This window comes from Anolis sagrei, chromosome 5 (genome assembly GCF_037176765.1).
Source record: "Anolis sagrei isolate rAnoSag1 chromosome 5, rAnoSag1.mat, whole genome shotgun sequence".
Lineage (NCBI taxonomy): Eukaryota > Metazoa > Chordata > Lepidosauria > Squamata > Dactyloidae > Anolis > Anolis sagrei.
This window is the reverse complement of record NC_090025.1, coordinates 33,424,317-33,445,686: the sequence shown is the minus strand read 5'-3', so window position 1 is coordinate 33,445,686 and position 21,370 is coordinate 33,424,317. Positions and strand designations below refer to the sequence as shown.

Sequence of the window (21,370 nt, the reverse complement as noted above, 5' to 3'; positions counted from 1 at the left end):
CCAAACACCCGGAGGGCTGAAGTTTGCCCATGCCTGATCTACACTGTAGAATTAAGACATTTTAAGTGCTATGGCTCAAATCTATGGAATTATGGTAGTTATAGTTCAGTGAGGCAGAGAAGGCTAAAAACTGTAAAACTACAACTCCCAGGAACTCATAAAATTGAGGAATGGCAGTTAAAATGGCATCAAACTGCATTAACGTGACAGTGCATATTCACTCAGGATGGCACTGAAATCAAACTGTTTTAAATGTGGTTTTATTTATTCCTAGCTGTCCCCTGCCACGCGTTGCTGTGGCTCAGTTTGGTGATCTGGAAATAAAGTAATGAGAAAGTGTTGGTTTCTAATATATGCAATGTCTTTCTGCTTGTGGGTAAACAGTATTTCTTGCTGTTTCTTTGTCAGTGTTGATGTGGAGATTGTCTGGTTTGCCTACTCTGGAACATGCCACATATCATTGTCCTTCTTTAGGGGTCCCTTTCAAATCTTTGATACTGCATCTATCATATACATATATGTGTGTGGGGGGGGGGTGGCTGAATGGCTCTTTGTCAGGAGGGCTTTATGTTTTCTTGCTATTAGTGAAGGGAATTGGACTGGATGGCCTTCAGGCAGCATTTCTCAACCTGGGGTTTGGGACCACTGGAGGGGGTTGCGAGGGGGTATCAGAAGGGTCACCAAAGACCACCAGAAAACACAGTATTTTCTGTTGGTCATGAAGGTTCTGTGTGGGAAGTTTGCCCCAATTCTTTCGTTGGTGGGGTTCAGAATGCTCTTTGATTGTAGGTGAACTACAAATCCCAGTAACTACAACTCCCAAATGTCAAGGTCTATTCCCCCCAAACTCCATCTGTGTTTATATTTGGGCATATTGAGTATTCGTGCCAAGTTTGGTCCAGATCCATCACTGTTTGAGTCCACAGTGCTCTCTGGATGTAGGTGAACTACAACTCCAAAACTCAAGGTCAATGCCCACCAAACCTTTCTAGTGTTTTCTGTTGGTCGGGGAGTTCTGTGTGCCAAGTTTGGTTCAATTCCATCATTGGTGGAGTTCAGATCTCTGATTATAGGTGAATTATAAATCCCAGCAACTACAACTCCCAAATGACAAAATCGTAATTTTTTAAGTGATCGTCACTCCTTGTGTTGTGAGACGTTTTGTTGTCAAATTTAGCGTAATTTCGTTCATTGGTTCTTTTGTTTTTAAGGTACTCATTATGCATATATATATATATATTTATTTACAGCATTTATATAACCGCTTTTCTCACCCCGAGGGGGACTCAAAGCGGTTTACACATAGATAATGGCAAAAATTCAATGCCTTACAGCTACAACAGTAAAACCACACTTTAAACATAAATCATATTGAAAACATCATTAAAAAGCCCTATATAAATGCTTATTGCCAGCAGCCTCATAGAAACCATAACCCTGATGTGACCTATAAGGAATAGCATGGTTATATATATTTTACATCCGTGGTTCTCAACCTGTGGGTCCCCAGGTGTTTTGGCCGACAACTCCCAGAAATCCCAGCCAGTTTACCAGCTGTTAGGATTTCTGGGAATTGTAGGCCAAAAACATTTGGGGACCCCAGGTTGAGAACCATTGACTGATCACAATAGCTTTCTGCAAGCTGAAATAAGAAGAAGCTGAGTTGAAGGCCAAAACATCTGGGGAGCCACAGGTTGAGAACCACTGCTTTACGTAGTTATTTAAAAAAATCCATATATGTGTGTGTGTGTGTGGGTATGTATAATAAACTCACAATAAATACCAGTTTAAGAGTAGGCATTCATTAAGAGAAAGACACATATTTCCTAAGGAGAAAGAGGCAAAACATATTATGCACACAGTCATTTTTACCTGCTGAGGCCTGCAGTATGCTAGAACACATCATGGCCTGAGGAAGCGACGCTTAACCCAAAATCCCTCTGAGAAAACACTGGGTGGTGGCAAAGGAACCATCTAACACCCAACCTGTCCCCAAATGTACAATCAGAAATTAAAAATAGCTTTGGCTGAGGTCTCCAGAGGAACAGAGACATCCACAGGCAGATCAAGGCCCATCTAAGGCCTTACCCATTAGAGAACTCTGACCAGTCCCCATGAAAAGGAGCCAAGAAGGCAGAGGCAGGCTTGCTTTGCCGCCCTCTAGAGGACGGGAGGGGACACGCCCCAAATGATGACAGAAGCTCACACAGGGATGAGAAAACTTTGTGCCTCCAAGTGTTTCGGACTTCAATTCCCACAATTCCTAACAGCCTGTGCTAACAAATACTCCATTGTTCAGCAACGTTTGACTGATGATTTAAAGCAATTGCTATAACAGCCATTTCTCCTGGATTATTTCCAATGAATCATATGACAGGTTTATTTATTTATTTGTCGTGTCAGTGCAACCAGTCGATTATATTACATTTCTAACAGAACAAAGCAAAAAAAAAATTTGTGAGTTTGGTAGTTGATTAAATGTCATTTGATCCAGTATCTGGCCACTTGGAGTGCTTCTGGTGTTGCTGCAAGAAGGTCCTCCATTGTGCATGTGGTAGGGCTCGGGTTGCATTGCAGCAGGTGGTCTGTGGTTTGCTCTTCTCCACACTCGCATGTTGAGGATTCCACTTTTTAGCCCCATTTCTGAAGGTTGGCTCTGCATCTCGTGGTGCCAGAGCGCAGTCTGTTCAGTGCCTTCCAAGTCACCCAGTCCTCTGTGTGCCCAGTGGGGAGTCTCTCATTTGGTGTCAGCCATTGGTTGGGGTTCTGGGTTTGACCCTGCCACTTTTGGACTCTCGCTTGCTGAGGTGTTCCGGCGAGTGTCTCTGTAGATCTTAGAAAACTATTTCTAGATTTAAGTCGTGGACGTGCTTTACCCAAACAGGGGATGAGCTGGAGATGTCTCTGCCTTGGTCCTTTCACTATTGGCTGCTGCTTCCCGGCGGATGTCAGGTGGTGCAATACCGGCTAAGCGGTGTAATTTCTTCAGTGGTGTAGGGCGCAGACACCCTGTGATAATGCGGCATGTCTCATTAAGAACCACATCTACTGTTTTAGTGTGGTGAGATGTGTTCCACACTGGGCATGCGTACTCAGCAGCAGAGTAACATAGCACAAGGGCAGATGTCTTCACTGTGTCTGGTTGTGATCCCCAGGTTGTGCCACTTTGATGATTTAAAGCAATTGCTATAACAGCCATTTCTCCTGGATTATTTCCAATGAATCATATGACAGGTAAAGGATAATAACTTTACAGATTACTAGCCATCCCCTGCCATGCATTGCTGTGGCCCAGTCTGGTGATCTGTAAGAAGAGTTGCCAGAGATCACCAGAAAGCAGTATTTTCTGTTGGTCACAAGCCCTATGAGGAGCAGTTTAAGGAGCTGGGCATGTTTAGCCTGGAAACTAGGACGTGTGAAAAACATGTTTAACTTGTTGTCCTCGTGGACAAAAAGTTAAACATGAGCCAACAATGTGATGTGGCGGCAAAAAAAAAGCCAATGGGATTTTGGCCTGCATCAATAGGAGCATAGTGTCTAGATCTAGGGAAGTAATGCTACCTCTCTATCCCACCTTGGTTAGACCACACCTGGAATATGGTGTCCAATTCTGGGCACCACAATTCAAGAGAGATATTGACAAGCTGGAATGTGTCCAGAGGAAGGTGACTAAAATGATAAAAGGTCTGGAGAACAAGCCCTATGAGGAGCGGCTTAAGGAGCTGGGCATGCTTAGCCTGAAGAAGAGAAGGCTGAGAGGAGATATGATAGCCATGTATAAATATATGAGAGGAAGTCACAGGGAGGAGGGAGCAAGCTTGTTTTCTGCTTCCCTGGAGACTAGGACGCGAAACAATGGCTTCAAACTACAAGAAAGGAGATTCCATCTGAACATCAGGAAGAAATTCCTGACTGGGAGAGCCGTTCAGCAGTGGAACTCTCTGCCCCGGAGTGTGGTGGAGGCTCCTTCTTTGGAAGCTTTTAAACAGAGGCTGGATGGCCAACTGTCAGGGGTGATTTAAATGCAATATTCCTGCTTCTTGGCAGGGGGTTGGACTGGATGGCCCATGAGGTCTCTTCCAACTCTTTGATTCTATGATTCTGTGTTGGAAGTTTGGCCCAATTCTGTCATTGGTGGGGTTCAGCATGCTCTTTGATTGTAGATGAACGATAAATCCTAGTAACTACAACTCCCAAATGTCAGGGTCTATTTTCCCCAAACACCATCTTTGTTCATATTTGGGCATATGGAGTATTTGTGCCAATTTTGGTCCAGATCCATCATTGTTTGAGTCCAAAGTGCTCTGGATGTTGGTGAACTACAACTTCCAAACTCAAGGTCAATGCTCGCCAAACACTTCTAGTGTTTTCTGTGCAGCATGGGAGTTCTGTGTCCCAAGATTGGTTCAATTCAATCATTGGTGGAATTCATAATGCTTTTTGATTGTAGGTGTAATATAAATCCCAGCAGCTACAACTCCAAAATGAGAAAATCAGGTTTTTTTGAGTGAAGAACATACATTGGGTTGTTATGTGTCTTATGTCCAAATTTGGTGTCAATTTGTCCAGTGGTTTTTGAGTTATGTTAATCCCACAAACAAACAAACATTACATTCTTATTTATATAGATTTATGTTCCAGTCTTTTAAAATGGAAGATAAACAAGGAGCTCTTCAGACTGTTTCCATGCAATTACGTACAAGTAGAAATATTGATGAAATAATAACTTTTGTTAAACTACCTGTTTTAAAAAGTAAATTATTATTATTATTATTATTATTATTATTATTATTATTATTATACTGACACAAAAAATACAGTATGTCACAGCAAATGAGATCTATATGCTGGATTTTGTATCACAAATTTGAACACTTCCCAAGCGTCTAGGGCTGTGTGATGTATTTTTGAATGATGCACGCAGATCAAGGTCAGGTGGCCTTTTGCAGTTGACAGATCGTGATATTGTCAATGTTTATTGTTTCCAAATGCTGGCTGAGATCTTTTGGCACAGCACCCAGTGTACCAATGACCACTGGGACCACCTGTACTGGTTTATGCCAGAACCTTTGCAGTTCAATTTTGAGGTCCTGATAATGGGTGAGTTTTTCCTGTTGTTTTTCCTCAATGCGACTGTCACTTGGTATGGCAACATCAATAATCCAAATTTTTATTTTCCACAATTGTGAGGTCTAGTGTATTGTGTTCCAAGACTTTGTCAGTCTGGATTCGGAAGTCCCACAGTATTTTTACATGTTCATTTTCCATTTTCTACTACTATTGCAGGTTTATGATCCCACCAATTCTTTACTGCTGGTAGGTGGTACTTGTGACATAAGTTCCAGTGAATCATTTGGGCCACAGAGTTGTGCCTTTGTTTGTATGTGCTATTTTCTTGCAACAGCTAAGGATATGATGCTATTTTCTTGCAACAGCTAAGGATATGATCCATGGTTTCATCAGCTTCCTTGCATAGTCTGCATTTTGGATCATCAGCTGATTTTTCAATCCTGGCCTTAATTGCATTGGTTCTGATGGCTTGCTTCTGGGCTGCAAGAATCAGGCCTTCTGTCTCCTTCTTCAGGGTTCCATTTGTGAGCCATAACCAGGTCTTCTCCTTGTCAACTTTCCTTCAATTTTGTCAAGGAACTGCCTATGCAATGCTTTATTGTGTCAGCTGTCAGCTCTGGTTAGGAGTGCAGTTTTCTTGTACTGGTTCTTTGTCTATTGTGCTTTGAGAGGTTTCTTATTATTGACATCAATTAAATCAGGTTCTTGGCTTTCCTTTACATATTCTGCCAGGACGTGTTTTTCTTCTTCAGCTGCTTGTTTTACTTGTAAAAGTCCTCTGCCACCAAACTTTCTAGGCAGATAGAAAGGATGTAGTGAATTATGAATGGTCATGAGTTTTCTTGTTTTTTTATATTATTATTATTATTATTATTATTATTATTATTATTATTATTATTTGAAACACAACAAGATGAGTCCACAGCAGAAAAGATCACTCTGCTGGTTGTTGTATTGGATCACACATCAGACACTTCCCAAGTGTCTAGGACTGTGTGATATATCAGCAAATAATGCGTGCAGATCCCAGTAAGGTGGCCTTCTGCAGCTGGCAGATGGTAATTTTATCAGCACCGATTGTGTTTAAGTGCAGGCCAAGATCTTTAGGCACTGCACCCAGTGTGCCGATCACCAATTCGCATTAAGTCCAGTCGTGTCCAACTCTGGGGTGTGGTGCTCATCTCCATTTCTAAGCCGAAGAGCCAGTGTTGTCTGTAGACACCTCCAAGGTCATGTGGCCGGCATGACTGCAGGGAGTGCCATTACCTTCCTGCCGAAGCGGTACCTATTGATCTACTCACATTTGCATGTTTTCAAACTGCTAGGTTGGCAGAAGCTGGGCTGACAGCGGAAGCTCACGCTGCTCCCTGGATTCGAATCTGTGACCTTTCGGTCAACAAGCTCAGCAGCTCAGCACTTTAACCTACTGCGCCACTGGAGGCTCATAGAAACATATAAAGATAAAAAGAGATAAAAATACAATAATAAAATATAATAATAATAATAATAATAATAATAATAATAATAATAATAATAAATATCACTGGGGAGGGACATCTAAACTGAAATTACTTTGCAATGCTGTGCATGTTTACTCTTAAGGTCACAATATTCAAAAGGCTCATTTTCAACTATGGTTATAGGGAGCAGGTAAATTAAATGCATAAAATCCATCAAGGCCAGTTATGTGCCTTTCTTCATTAAAGAATATGTCACAAATTGATAATCAATAAATTATTTTTTCATTCTAAGAAATTGCTCAGAGTGACAGGATGCAAAGATAAAAATCAGGTTTTTTTCATCCTTTAATGCAGTATATGCAACCCTCCAAATGTCAGATTGCAACTCCATGAACTCTAGGCAGCTTGGCTAATGGTCCAAAACATGGGATGCTGCAACTCAACTATATCCACATGGACAGATTCCCCACTTGATTTAACCATTGTATAAAGAGGCAGTTTACAGGTGCATTTTGTGAATCAACTACATTCTTCAACATGACAAGTAAAAAGTATAAAAGCTCTATTCTCTTCTGCAACTGTCCATTATGTGAGATGATCTGAAGATACAGACAGTGTAGCTTGAACAAGAAGTTAGAGAGAAAGGGAATCATATTTTCAGAAAGACTTACAGCTTCTTCTTATTTCAGCTTGCAGAAAGCTATTGTGATCAGTCAATGGTTCTCAACCTGGGGTCCCCAAATGTTTTTGGCCTACAATTCCCAGAAATCCTAACAGCTGGTAAACTGGCTGGGATTTCTGGGAGTTGTGGGCCAAAAACATCTGGGGACCCAAAGTTGAGAAGCACTGAGCTAGGGCATTATCTGGGGAATTTGTGGAGTTGCACTCCAAAATAGTCAACCACTGATCTACATATTACCAGAACTGCAAGATGGATGGGGACAAGTTACTGACAGTCCAGTAGTATCACTGTAAGGCGGAAAAGGGGAAATTCTAGGTTAGAGCTGCCGCAAACTAGGCTGCTGCGGGAGCAAACCTTGCCAGCACGTCCCTGACGTCATGAGACTGCGCCTCTCTCCCCGCCCCTTTCTCCGCCCCTTTCTCCGTGCCAGAGTGGTTTTTCCTTTGCTAGGGCAGCATTGCCAGCATATTCTCTCAGTTGAATTCTGCCAACTGAGAGAGTACGCTGGCAATGCTGCCCTAGCAAAGGAAAAACCACTCTGGCACGGAGAAAGGGGCGGAGAAAAGGGCAGGGAGAGAGGCTCAGTCTCATGACGTCAGGGACGTGCTGGCAAGGTTTGCTCCCGCAGGAGCCTAGTTTGCGACGGGTCTTAGGAATTATTAGGAAGTGGGTTGGAAATGCAACAGTATTATAATGTCAATTTGCTATGCTGGTGATCTTTCTGTTTTAAAAAATCATGGATTTCTACGGTTAACAATTTTTTAAATAGTCAAGCACAGATCTCTGAGGGAATTACTATATAACTTTGAAAGGAAAAGCCAAACTTTATACCGTTTTTCTGCTTTTGTTTTCAGAAAGCTTGGCCTAGTTTGGTGGGTGGGAACTTACATTTCATACTTCCTTATACACCAGCCATAAACAAATGTAACTTTTATGTCTCCATGAACTTCACCCTCCTTATCCCTGTGTGCTATTTTACAATAATTGCCAGATGAAGACGCCTATGAGCTTCAGAAGTCAATATCATGTATCTCGTGTTTTTTGATTGAACTAACAAAGGTGTCACCTACACGATGAAGTCTTTGTGCTTAAGATGATTACAATATAGTTGGAAATCTGTTGCAAAAAGACAACTATAACTACTAAGGACTGCCTTATCTTATGCAGTCCTGAATGCAATGATCCATTTGAAGACTTATGAGGCTTCCTATTTATACTAACTACTCCCTGTTCATTGCAGCCTAGCTACTGCTTCACGTTGCACTTAAAGTCATGGATCATACACATACCGGAGTCCAATATTTTTGGTAATTTAGCTGCATCTTTGAATTATTTTGCTCTTGAAAAATAATAGTCTTCCACATACAACCAGCACATCCTGGTAATTATTTATTTATTTTATTTATGTCCTGATTTTCTTACAAGACGGAATTTAAAGTAGCTTGTAGTCTTAAAATCAAAATCTGAACTGAAAGAATCGCAATCTTAAAACCACTTCTACTTTATATGCAGTTGCATATGTTCCAAGTAACATTTCCTTAATAAAAGTCCCATAAAATCCAGATTAACGATGCTGGCCTCATATTAAAAGTCAAAAAATCATTATTGTGTATACCTAAACCATGCTACTTTGCATAATTAAAATATTAATTAAGCAACAGCTGTTCTATCACACCTATCTTTTGATTTGATGGTATGATACATAATATAAATATCATACCTACACAAGAATAGAAGAAATCATAATGCATGCTAAAAACAGAAGTTTGCACACTTAATTTACTACAATTAGCTTCCGACTCTTGAGTCAATACATTAGTTTTCATTGCAAAATACACTATATCTTTTTTCCAACATCAGGATGATATATATAGAGTGGATTATCTGATATTATTGAAACAACAGTTCTAAGATGTAGTTTTCCTTGAAAGAATGAATGTCTTGAGTTAAAGTCAACCAATGAGTTTTATATGCAATTATAGGTTATTTATTTATTTATGAGATTTCTACCCTGCCTTTCTCAACCCCGGAGGGGACTCAAGGCAGCTTTTCACATAGGCAACTATTTGATGCCTTAAAATTAACATTTAAAATAGAAGACTAAAATACATTAAAACAATTAAGACATTTAAAACAATACATTCACAATTGCTCACATAATCAGCAAGCATAATCAGGGATGTTCCTATGGTCATTACACATCATTCCATATCTGTCTATTTCACAAGTTCTCCAAAGGCTCTCCAGAACCACATTTTTACTCTCTTGCAGAAGGTCAAGAGGGAGGGGGCTAATCTAATAACCCAGGGGAGGGAATTCCACAGTCGAGGGGCCACCACTGAGAAGGCCCTGTCTCTCGTTCCTGCCAATTGCGCCTGCAAAGGAGGCAGGACCAAGAGCAGGGCCTCCTGAGACAATCTTAAATTCCGAGATCGTTCATACAGGGGGATTCATTCGGACAGGGAAGCTGGGCCACACCATTTAGGGTTAAGATGTAAAGTTTGCCTGTCTTCATTCTTTTTTGAGAGAATTTCAAATTGGCTTTTAAATATTAAAGGAAAATATCACAGCCAACTGGCATTAGTGTCCTGAAAGCTTATAGTAAGGTGTCTAAAAATCTCTTGATCCAATGGATTTTAATACAGTTATACACCTAAAGAGAATAGAATCCTAAACAGAGAAAAATATGCATTAAACAAGTTTGAATTTTATGTCTTTGCAGTTGTAAAAAAATATATCAGGGAACCAGGAAATCCACAAGAAGATACTAGCTTAGTAATTTTATTGTGACATAATGTCCTAAGGACTCACTTCTTTATACACATTAAACAGGCAACCCAGGGAGTAGGTATGTATACAAAGAGAAGAGAGGATGGTTATCTCTTTTTTAACCAGGAAGTGACATCAAAGGATTAAGTAAAGCAAGAGATACCATGCTGGGCATGTAACAAACAATACAAGGAAATCAGGTTTGTACACTAGCAACTGATACATTCCATCTCAACCAATGATATTGGCACCAATGTAAACAAATACCAAAGAGAGGCAATGACTGCATGTAGTATAACATCACACCCAAAGTCTACATTACATCCGGTACCGTGTTAGGTTTGCTCTACATATGATGAATGAAATCTAAGGGATTTTGATTTGAGTGTGGCAACTAAAAATGTGCTACAGAATGGGAGGCTGACATGTTACAAGTGAAAAGGTAGAACAGTGTAATACTATCTCACCTCTAAGATCCTTTATTAGTTGTGATGATGCACAGGCAAGAACTCATCCTTCTGACATTCAACTATATTGTCATCTGACATTTAAAAGTGTCATGTCATTTCCACAGTGCAACACTTTTGCTCCTTCAGAATCTCTTCCAAGCTGGCTTTTTCCTAAAAGCTTGCTTTCATAAAAGTTTCTCTTCTATCCCAATACTTCTTTGTTTGCATTTTCTGTAAAGCCAATGATGAATCTAAAATGTACTATTATTTTTCAGTTCAGAAAGGTAAATTCTGTAGGTGTGCAAAAGAGTACACACAGAATCATAGTTGGGATCATGTGGCTTTCCATATGTTTTTGGGATTGCAAGTCCCAGAAGATAATGTAACAAACGAGATGAATGCCATGAACTGATGAGCAACATCCTCTGCAATCCAATAATCAGTACAATATTCTCATTTTTAAAGCATGTACCTTGGACATTGTGTGCAGTGGTCAGTGCGATATTTAAATTAGACATTCAGCACATAGAAAGTGAAAAATAATTGACCTAGGTAGGACGGTTCACCAAATTTCAAGATAGAATGTACTTTAATGAAGCAAAAGATTACTCCTCTCAAAAAGATGTTCCTTAACAAGTTTCACAGATGCAATTACCAATTGGCATATGTAGGAATAGATATATTTATTTTCTCCCATGGAATTATAAGCATAGATCTGGGAAAAGATAAATCCTGTGAAGAAGTCTTCTAAGGTCACCAATGCATCATCATCAGTTATGTAATACAGACTATTCTATTCCCAATGACTTCAGAAGGGGCCAAATGGAGAGAAATCAGTTTACACAGCACTCTCAACCCCAAACTCATAAGACTGCTTAGAAAACAACAATATACACCTAACGGAAGTACACTTAAATTTGCAAATAAAGGTTGGAATAGTACAGCCTTCCAAACGTTGAAAAGTAGTTCCTTGGCGCTGGCTGTGCTATTAGGGCTGCTAGGAGCTGAACTTGAAGACCAAGAGGACAATATCATTTCCACCCCTGGATTAGGGAACTAACTTCATATGCTTAAAAAAATTATCTGCACACAATCTTGATTTGTGCTGTGCTCTCCTTTGACTCTCCTTAAGAATAAATTCAAGTTAACACATTTCTAATGATTTTGAAATTTTTTTAGAAAAGTTGGTCATTTTATGGCGTGGGGGGATGATGACCAATTGGCTATTACAGATTGGATTTTCTAAGCAAAAATGTTCAGATATTTATTTACCATCTCTATAAAGAACTAGCTGTGCCCTGCCACGCATTGCTGTGGCCTATACTAAAACTTATCAAAGTTGAGGTAGATATCTGGACTATTATGAAAGAGAGGTCCCTATGTATTCCTTCCCCCTTTTCCTCCCCCTTTCTCTCCTTTCTTCCTTCTCTACCTCTTTCTTTCTTTCTTTCACTACTTGGTTCCATCCTTCTCTCTTTCCTTCATCCCCCCCCCCTCCCCTTCCTTCCTTTGCCTTTCTTCCCTCCCTGTTTGCTTCCTTCTTTCTCTTTTTATTTCCTTTTATTTCACCACCATCATAACAATAACAATAATGCAATGCATTGCCTCCGGGACCTGACACCTCTCCCATTCCCCCTAAAAGGGTCTCAGAGGAAGAATCATAGCATCATAATAATCATAGAAATAACAACCTTTACCCGCCACGTGTTGCTGTGGCCAATCTTCCCTCTTTCTCTCCTTCTTTCCCTCCCTCCCTCCCTCCCTCCCTCCCTCCTTCCTTCCTTCCTTCCTTCCTTCCTTCCTTCCTTCCCATCTTTCCTTCTCCTCTTCTTTCTCTATCTCTTTCCTTCCTTCCCCCTTTTTCTTTCTCTTCTGCTGTCTCTCTTTCCTTTCCTTCCATCTTTCCTTTTCTTTCCTTTTCTTCTTCCTCTAACTTTCCTTCCTTCCCCCTTTTTCTTTACCTCCCTTTCTCTTTCTTCCTTCTTTCCTTCCTTCCTGTCTTTCCTAGATTTTGACAGGGCGGGAAGGGGTGGGGTGGGGTTTGGAGGTGGCGTGAAGTAAAAGGAGGTAAGATTGGGGCAGGGCAGTGATGGAGCGTGGGGTTGCGTGTGTGTGTGCGGCGGCGGGGGGAGTGGGGTTGCGTGTGTGTGTGCGGCGGCGGGGGGAGTGGGGTTGCATGTGTGTGCGGCGGTGGGGGGAGTGATGGAGCGTGGGGTTGCGTGTGTGTGTGCGGCAGGGGGTGTGTGTGTGCGGGAAGCGGCGCGGCGGGGCTTGAAGTGGGCATGGTTTCCGCAGAGGGAACGTTGGCCGGAAGGCCATGTGCGCTCCAGGGAACTTGCGGCTGGGCGCCAATGCGCATGCTCAGTTGTTTTGCCGTTTTGTGAGTGTGTTGCTGTGTTGTTTTTCATTTTGAGTAGATATGTTTGTACCTTGTGGGTTGTGTTATGGGCACGGAGATTTTGGTTAAGTTTTGTTGGGGGATTTTTGAGTTTTGTTGTTTTGCCGTTTTGTGAGTGTGTTGTTGTGTTGTTTTTCATTTTGAGTAGGTATGTTTGTACCTTGTGGGTTGTGTTATGGGCACGGGGATTTTGGTTAAGTTTCGTTGGGGTTTTTTTGAGTTTTGTTGTTTTGCCGTTTTGTGAGTGTGTTGTTGTGTTGTTTTTCATTTTGAGTAGATATGTTTGTACCTTGTGGGTTGTGTTATGGGCATGGGAATTTTGGTTAAGTTTCGTTGGGGGGTTTTTGAGTTTTGTTTCCTCGTTGGATGCCCCTAACAAATTTATATATATAGATCTTCACGAAATAACCATTCAAGTCAATTGATATGCCTTACTCATGTCAAGTGATGTGAATTGTTATTTCATGAAGATTTTTTAAAGGGGTGGTGAACCTATAATATTTTGGGATTTCAAGGAAACCTTTTATGAAATTTTATAAAAGAAACGCAGCATTCCTGGTTATCATAAATTTTTGCAGAAAGTGAAATTTGAGGAAACATGTGTACAACAGAGGCAAAAGGATAAATTGATAAAGACCTTGAGTTAAATTTTAATGAGGTAGCTTTTGGTTGGTGTTTTTCCCTCAAATCTAGAGGCATGTCTTAGGATATTATGCAACTTTGATAATTACACCTATACCTATGTTCTTCAGTGCTACAGTTCAGAAAAGAAACAAAGTAACATGATGATTGGCTCCTCACTCTTAACAGGAAACTGAAACTCCTCATTTATTTTTAAAGAAGTAGTCCGTGCTCATAACGGAGACAGACATTTATTACCTGATTTCAACTGCCTTTGTCCTCATGGCTGAGAAAATTTTGTCCTTTTATCTGCATCAAACCTCTCTGAAGAGTGCCTTGAACACTTACTTATCTTCTGCAAACATTTCAAACAAGTTTCAGGCCTTTAACTCTAACACCATCACTTTTCTTCTCCTGTACAGTACATTCTTAATAATGCTGATGGAGAACTCAGGGGTTTTTGAAAGCCTCTGAGACTTCTGTCCTTTCTGGATTCTATACACTGGATGTAGTTTCCTTCCACTTTGAAGCTGAAGGTTCTGCAAGCAGCCGGTTTCAAACAATTTTCCCAAACCAACTTGTGTAATTTTATTACACAAGCCAATCGATTTTTCTTTTACTTTTCTGTTTGCGTTATTTATTTATTTATTTATTTGGGGGGGGGGGGCACAATTGATGAGAAGCTATTAAGACTGAAAGGTCTCTTTCAAGATATATTCAAAATTCAAGAACACATACACGTGTGTATTATATATACTAGCCATTCCCTGCCATGCGTTGCTGTGGCCCAGTCTGTTTATATGTGTTGTGTGTGTGTGTATGTGTGTGTATATATTTGTGTATATATGTGGTTTTGTGCATGCATTGTAATGTTATTTAAAAATGGCTTTTAAAGTCTCTTCTGCTGTGTTTTTCAGTGTTTTTATGAGTGATGGTCACTCGTTGGCCTGATAGGTGTATTTTATCCAAATTTGGTGTCAATTCATCCAGGTTTCTGAGTTATGTTAATCCAACAAACAAACATCACACACACATACACACATTCCTGCCATGCGTTGCTGTGGCCCAGTCTGTTTATATGTGTTGTGTGTGTGTGTATGTGTGTGTATATATTTGTGTATATATGTGGTTTTGTGCATGCATTGTAATGTTATTTAAAAATGGCTTTTAAAGTCTCTTCTGCTGTGGTTTTCAGTGTTTTTATGAGTGATGGTCACTCGTTGGCCTGATAGGTGTATTGTATCCAAATTTGGTGTCAATTCATCCAGGTTTCTGAGTTATGTTAATCCAACAAACAAACATCACACACACATACACATACACACACACACACACACACACACACACACACACACACATATATATATATATATATATATATATATATCAATAATTCCATCAATCACACCTTTTTCCAGTGTGGCACCCAAGGCAGCTCACATCAAATTTAAACAAAATACAGTTCAAGTAAAAGCCCAAGAATTCCAAGAGTTTAAAACCCAAGCCTTATGGAGAATGGCTTGCAAAGTTGAAGAAACTTGGAGAAAAGAAGGCTAAGAGATGATATTATTGTTATTATATTCCTGAATGGATGCCATATAGAAGACAGAGTGAGTTTGTTTTCTGCTGCTCCAGAAAATATATGCCTTTAGATTACAGTGAGTGTGAATAGAGGTGTAGACATGATTTGGATCAGATTGATCTGGACCCCATCCACTGCAAACCTCAGAAATCCAAATCACCGGTCTCCACCACTGCTCACCAATTTTCATCTGTTCGGGAATTGATGGAGCATCAACAAAACCTAGCTGAATGACAAGTTGTCTAAATAATCAAATAATGGATAACCAAAAAGTTCTACATAAGGAGACTCTTTCCTTTTCAAAAAGTGTGTTAGAACTGTAAGGAATGCAGCATCTATTCACCCACCTCCTTCCTCCTAACAGTCTGATCAACTTAACGGAGAAGGATGGTGACTATGGATTTGGAATGAATGGATTGTGACTAAATGCTTAGTAAATGTGATGTTTCCCCTTTGTTTGTGTAATCAATATAGCTCTTATGAAACCAGTACTTGGTCTGTGTATCTACTATCTACTTCTTTCTCTGAAAGTTCCTGATGCACTCTGTCCCACTGAAAATTGATTGAAGAACAAAGGTTCAAAAGTTTTCATGACAACTGAACCTAATTTCAGAAAGATAGCTGTGAGAGTTTATGTTGTAAGCACTTGTAAAATTTCTATTTTAAGGGTTTTTAAAAAGCTGTTGACTCTTCAGATCATGAGAGTTACTTTAATAGTGATTTTTCCATGGCATTCCCCCCGCCCCAAAGAGTTTATTAACTACATCTGATACTTTACTCTGTTCTATTCTATCAGTTACCAACAAGTGAGATTCAGTGAGGAGAGGAATGAGGGTGTGTTTTGTTCATTCCAACAAGAACTTCATGTGATGAAATCCCCCCCTACCTTAGTATTTAATGATATGGGATGGGCTTAGAAACTTTTATCAAAGATGGCAGCAGAAGAGCTGCTGTCTCTTTTTGTTCCTTCCTTCCAGGTCTTATCCCTCACGTCTAGTTGCATTGACATTTTTCTGCTTCTACCATGAGCAAGGCCATTTTGTGTGTTCTCTTACAGTATTGAAGAGGTCCCCACCCACCTCATACAATGTTTTGACTTCTGTGTGACAACTCAAGACTACATGGCTTCCATTAATATCTAAGACACAATAAAGAAAAATGGAGGGGGGGGGAGGAGAGAGAATGTAAGTTTTCCTACCTAAGACACGCTGAGTTAGTTTAATTAGTTTAAACAGGTAAACTAACAGCCAAAAAATTAATCTAAGTTATTTATAAATAGAAACAATTAAAGAGTAAAGACAACCAAGAACCACTGCGCCTCTCTATAGTTCTTCATAATCTGCTCCCAACACAGAAAGAAGATATGCTATGGGTGGTTGAATTTAACTGGTCTCACATAATTCATCCCTGTTAGCACTTGTTTTCAAACTCCCAGGTTGGCAGAAGCTGAGCCTAACAGTGGGAGCTCACCCCACTCTCCAGACCTTAGATGTGTGAAGACATTTTCATAATCCTCTTTATTTGTGTGACATTTTGGTTGAATTTGATTTGATACTTAGGACCTCATCAGATGAGAGGAATTTAGCGTCCTAGGATGCTTTGACCATGTCTAATGGATGGAGCTCCATGCCAGCCGTCACACAATGTCATGTGACTTCCGACAGAGGCACCACCCCCAACCACGGTAAAAGCATCCCAGGACACTTCCCCTACATGGGGAAAGTGTCACCCTCCCAGCAAACCCCTATGAAGCCAGCGTGGGACCTTGCCAGGAGGACAACATTTTCTCCATGTGATGGGGAAAGCACTGCCGAGAGGGAGCTGCATGCAGTCTGATGGATTCGCCCCACTGCTGCTCTCATCAGAAAGGACACTTCCCCTGTCTTTTCTGATGAGGCCCAAGAAAATGGTTCAGGAGGATTAAAGGATTGATTGCACAGGTTATTAAACACTGAATGTTTGCACATCATTTAATTATCTGTTTGGCTATTTCTTTATTCATTTTCACTTTATATAACTTTTTAGCATTTGTATTCAACCTTGTTCAGTATTTCATTTTCAGTGTCACAATCAGAATTAATCTTTCTAGCAACATAGATTAGTATTAAAGTGTGATGGAAAGCAAGAGACATAGTGAAGACATTTGTCGTAAAGATACTTCACTGTCACATCTCCGATACAATAATAATGAATGTCTTACAATACTAGTCAAGGGCTGTGGCACTACAATTCGGAAAAGGACAAAGAATGCAAAGAAACAATAACTGTAGAAGGAAACAGATGGAGAGGAGGCTCTTACTGCAGTGGTGCAGAGAAGAGGAACAGCAAAGTCAAACTGTAGCTAGAGTTTGTTCTCCCTAAAGCCAAATGGCCATAGTATTTTCTTCTTCAGAGTAGATTAGGTGGTACACATCCTGCATTAATATCGCTTCAGTCTGGCCATGTTCTTAATATACAGTTTCATGAATACTCAGTTCTCCAAACCAATTGTCTATTGCCTACCAACATATATTTGGATTTGTAGCATTTTTCAGAATTACCCTATATCCATTCAATCTATTCAGGAAAATAGTAATCTAATACATCATCAGTTAGATTTTGATGCGTTTTCAGATAAATGTCTCCTGCAATGACACTGGCCTATAATAAACCCAAGAATGCTTTCAGTTCCTGTCTGCAACATTGCCTCTTGTGTCCTAAATATCTCAATCCTCCCTTGTTTCACTACTACACACCTCTTCCCATTTTTGCTCTTCCTCTAGTAGTTCTACACACTGTTGCTATTTGTACTATTAGTAGTAGCATTCAAACCCAGAAAACATAACCTTTTTTTTACCTGCTGTGAGTTTTAGCCACCCAGGAAGAAGTAGTGTGCCTTACAGAATTACAGACTATGCACAGGTGTGGGGAAGAATCTGGGGTGGGGCCTTACTCTGATAGGCCTATGACTGAAAAAATAGAGCAGGGGTCCACAAACTTTTTAAACAGAGGGCCAGGTCACAGTCCCTCAAACTTTGGGAGGGCCGGATTATAATTTGAAAAAAAAAAATGAATTCCTATGCACACGGCACATATCTTATTTGTAATGCAAAAAACACTTAAAAACAATACAATAATTAAAATGAATAATAATTTTGACAAATATAAACTTATTGGTATTTCAATGGGAAGTGTGGGCCTGCTTTTGTCTGATGAGATAGGATTGTTGTGTGCTTTCAAATAATTTCATACTTAGGTTGACCCTGAGCGAGGGCCAGGAAAATGAGATTGGAGGGCCGCATCCGGCCCCCGGGCCTTAGTTTGAGGACCCCTGAAATAGAGTTTCATCTACAACCCAGGCAAGTTTCTAAAAGTATTTTATGAACAGATTCTGACAGATATTTTCTTAAATAGCTTTTTAGCATCCCCTCTCTACATCTTCCTCAAACACACCCAATATTAGATGCCTTTGGTGTTGAAAATAGCAATAGGAAGGTAAAGGTAAATGTTTTTCCTTGACATTAAGTCTAGTTGTGCCTGACTTTGGGAGGTGGTGCTCACCTCCATTTCTAAGCCGAAGAGCCAGCTTTGTCCATAGACATCTCCAAGGTCATGTGGCCAGCATGACTGTATGGAGTGCTGTTACCTTCCTGCAGAAGCGGTACCTATTGATCTACTCACACTTGCATGTTTTTGAACTGCCAGGTTGGCAGAAGCTGTGGCTAACAGTGGGAGTTCACCTGGCTCCCCAGACTCAAACCGTCAACATTTCGGTCAGCAAGCTCAGCAGATCAGCAATTTAACCTGCTGTGCCACCAGGGGGCCAAAAAATAGCAGTAGAGACACCCAAATTCATAACATGCAGGGTTGACAATCACCAAGTAGTACTTAACAAATCCATGCTCTACCACAATACCGAATGTCAATATCACTATCAGTTAACTTAGCCATGTGTTTCTCTGTAAAACTTTGTCCAACCATAAATTATATTATGCACACACCTCTGTTTTTATGGAGAACTCACACCACAAAGCCAGTGTGATGCAGTAGTTCAAGGGTTGGACTGGAACACATCATTGTCATCATATTTATAACAGCAGTGACAGCACAACTCACTGAAACCTAAGTTCTGAATCCTACCATTAGTCGTAAGTAGCATCAACCCAAGAAGCAGTATGGAATAATAGATTTTGGGAGATCAGGATTTGAATCCCCTTTCAGCTGTGGAAATCTAATCAATGATCTGTAAAAGTCAAACCCCCTCAGCCTCAGAAACAAGCACATGCAAACCCTCCTTGAGCAAATTCTGCCAAGAAACCCTTGTGCTAAGAATCACCTTTGCTCAGAAATAACTTGAAGACATACAACAATAACATATCATAAAATATGGGGGATTGGACATGCAATGGGTTAAACCAAGGGTCCTCAGACTTTGTAAACAGAGGGCCAGGTCATAGTCCCTCAAACTGTTGAAGGGCTGGATTACAATTTGGAAAAAAAAAACCATGAATTAATTCCTGTGAACACTGCACGTATCTTATTTGTAGTACAAAAACACTTTAAAACAATACAATAATTAAAATTAATAACAATTTTAACAAATATAAACTTATTAGTACTTCAATGGGAAGTGTGAGCCTGCTTTTGGCTGATGAGATAGGGTTGTTGTTGTGTGCTTTCAAGTTGTTTCAGACTTAGGTTGACCCTGAGTGATGGCTTGGTAAATCACCTTGGAGGGCCATATCCAGCCCCCTGACCTTAGTTTGAGGACCCCTGGGTAAACCCTTGGGTAAAAGTATGATAGCTGGGATCCAAGGCTGGTTACGCTGGTCTGAATTAATGAGGGGAACACGTGTGGGACACAGCCCATTGTTCACCAGAAAAGGGGAGGGGAAATATTTATATCCCATTTACCATCTTCATAACCCGTGGTTTATCATTTCACAGTCAATAACTCTAACATTGCTTTACTCACCTTAAGCACAATGGTTCCCTGTTTGGTGTTACCCCGTTCTGCCCCCCCCCCTTTCTGGTCTCCCCCTCCCCCGGACCAGCATTGGGCTCGTCTTCCATTCCTCTGTTCTGAACCACGTTGTGCAAGTAACGTACTGTTGGGTCCCAACTATCATAATTTACCAACCCTTGTGCCAGCAGGACTGAAGACCAACAGGTCAAAAGTTCAAATCCAGGGAGAGTACGGATGAGCTCCCTCTGTAAGCTCCAGCTCCCCATGTGGAGACATAAGAGAAGCCTCCCACAAGGATAGGAAAACATCCGGGCATCCCCTGGGCAACGTCTTTGCAGATGGCCAATTCTCTTGCACCAGAAGCAACTTGCAGTTTCTCAAGTCCAATAGGTCAGAGGTTTGAATCTGGGGAGAGCGCAGATGAGCCCAAGCATGGGCAAACTTCTGCCCTCCAGGCATTTTGGACCTCAACTCCAAGAAATCCCAACTAGCTTACTGGCTGTTAGGAATTAGGGGAGCTGAAGGCCAAAACACCTGGAAAGCCAAAGTTTGCTCGTGCCTAGCTTAGCCTCTACTCTGTCAAGGCTAGGAACCTTGGCCCACCCTCACCTGCCACTGCTCTAGCCCTTCCACCTTGGCTCCTTGCCCGCCCCCTACAGGCCACCAAGGGCTACCCACCAGCCACCAAACTAGGGAGGGGCAGGCTGGAGAAGAGAGGATGCTGTTGAAGGCAGTGATTCCCATGTGCCAGTCCTTTGGGTGTTTTGGACTACAGTTGCCAGAAATCCCAGCTAGCTTACTGGGTGTTAGGAATTAGGGGAGCTGAAGTCCAAAAAACCTGGAAGGCCAAAGTTTACCCATGCCTAGCTTACCCCAGGGGCGGCTCAACCCATTACGCAAAAATAAGCATTTGCAGTATAGTTGATTTTGCCCAGGGGCACTCTTGAGGTGCTCTTGGGGGAAAATAGACCTTGACATATGTGAGTTGTAGTTACTGGGATGTATAGTTCAACTACAATCAAAGAGCATTCGGAACTCCACCAATGATGGAATTGAACCAAATATGGCACACAGAACTCCCACGACGAACAGAAAATATATATCAGTGATTGGTTGGGGGGGGGGTGCCAAAATACTGTTTGCTTACCGTTGAAAATTACCTAGGGCCGCCTCTGCTTACCCCCTACTCCAGGGGTCCTCAAACTAAGGCCCGGGGGCCGGATGCGGCCTTCCAAGGTCATTTACCTGGCCCTCGCTCTGGGTCAACCTAAGTATGAAACTACTTGAAAGCACACAATAACAACAACAATCCTATTTCATCAGCCAAAAGCAGGGCCACACTTTCCATTGAAATACTAATAAGTTTATATTTGTTAAAATTGTATTGTTTTAAA

General features: G+C 40.9%; 1 protein-coding gene across 1 annotated transcript in view; it reads right to left on the bottom strand.

Annotated features, from left to right (window-relative positions):
• UGT8 (UDP glycosyltransferase 8) overlaps positions 1 to 21,370 on the bottom strand; it is a 60,029-nt gene that overhangs the window by 37,177 nt on the left and 1,482 nt on the right. The gene's annotated exons all lie outside the window — the stretch shown is intronic.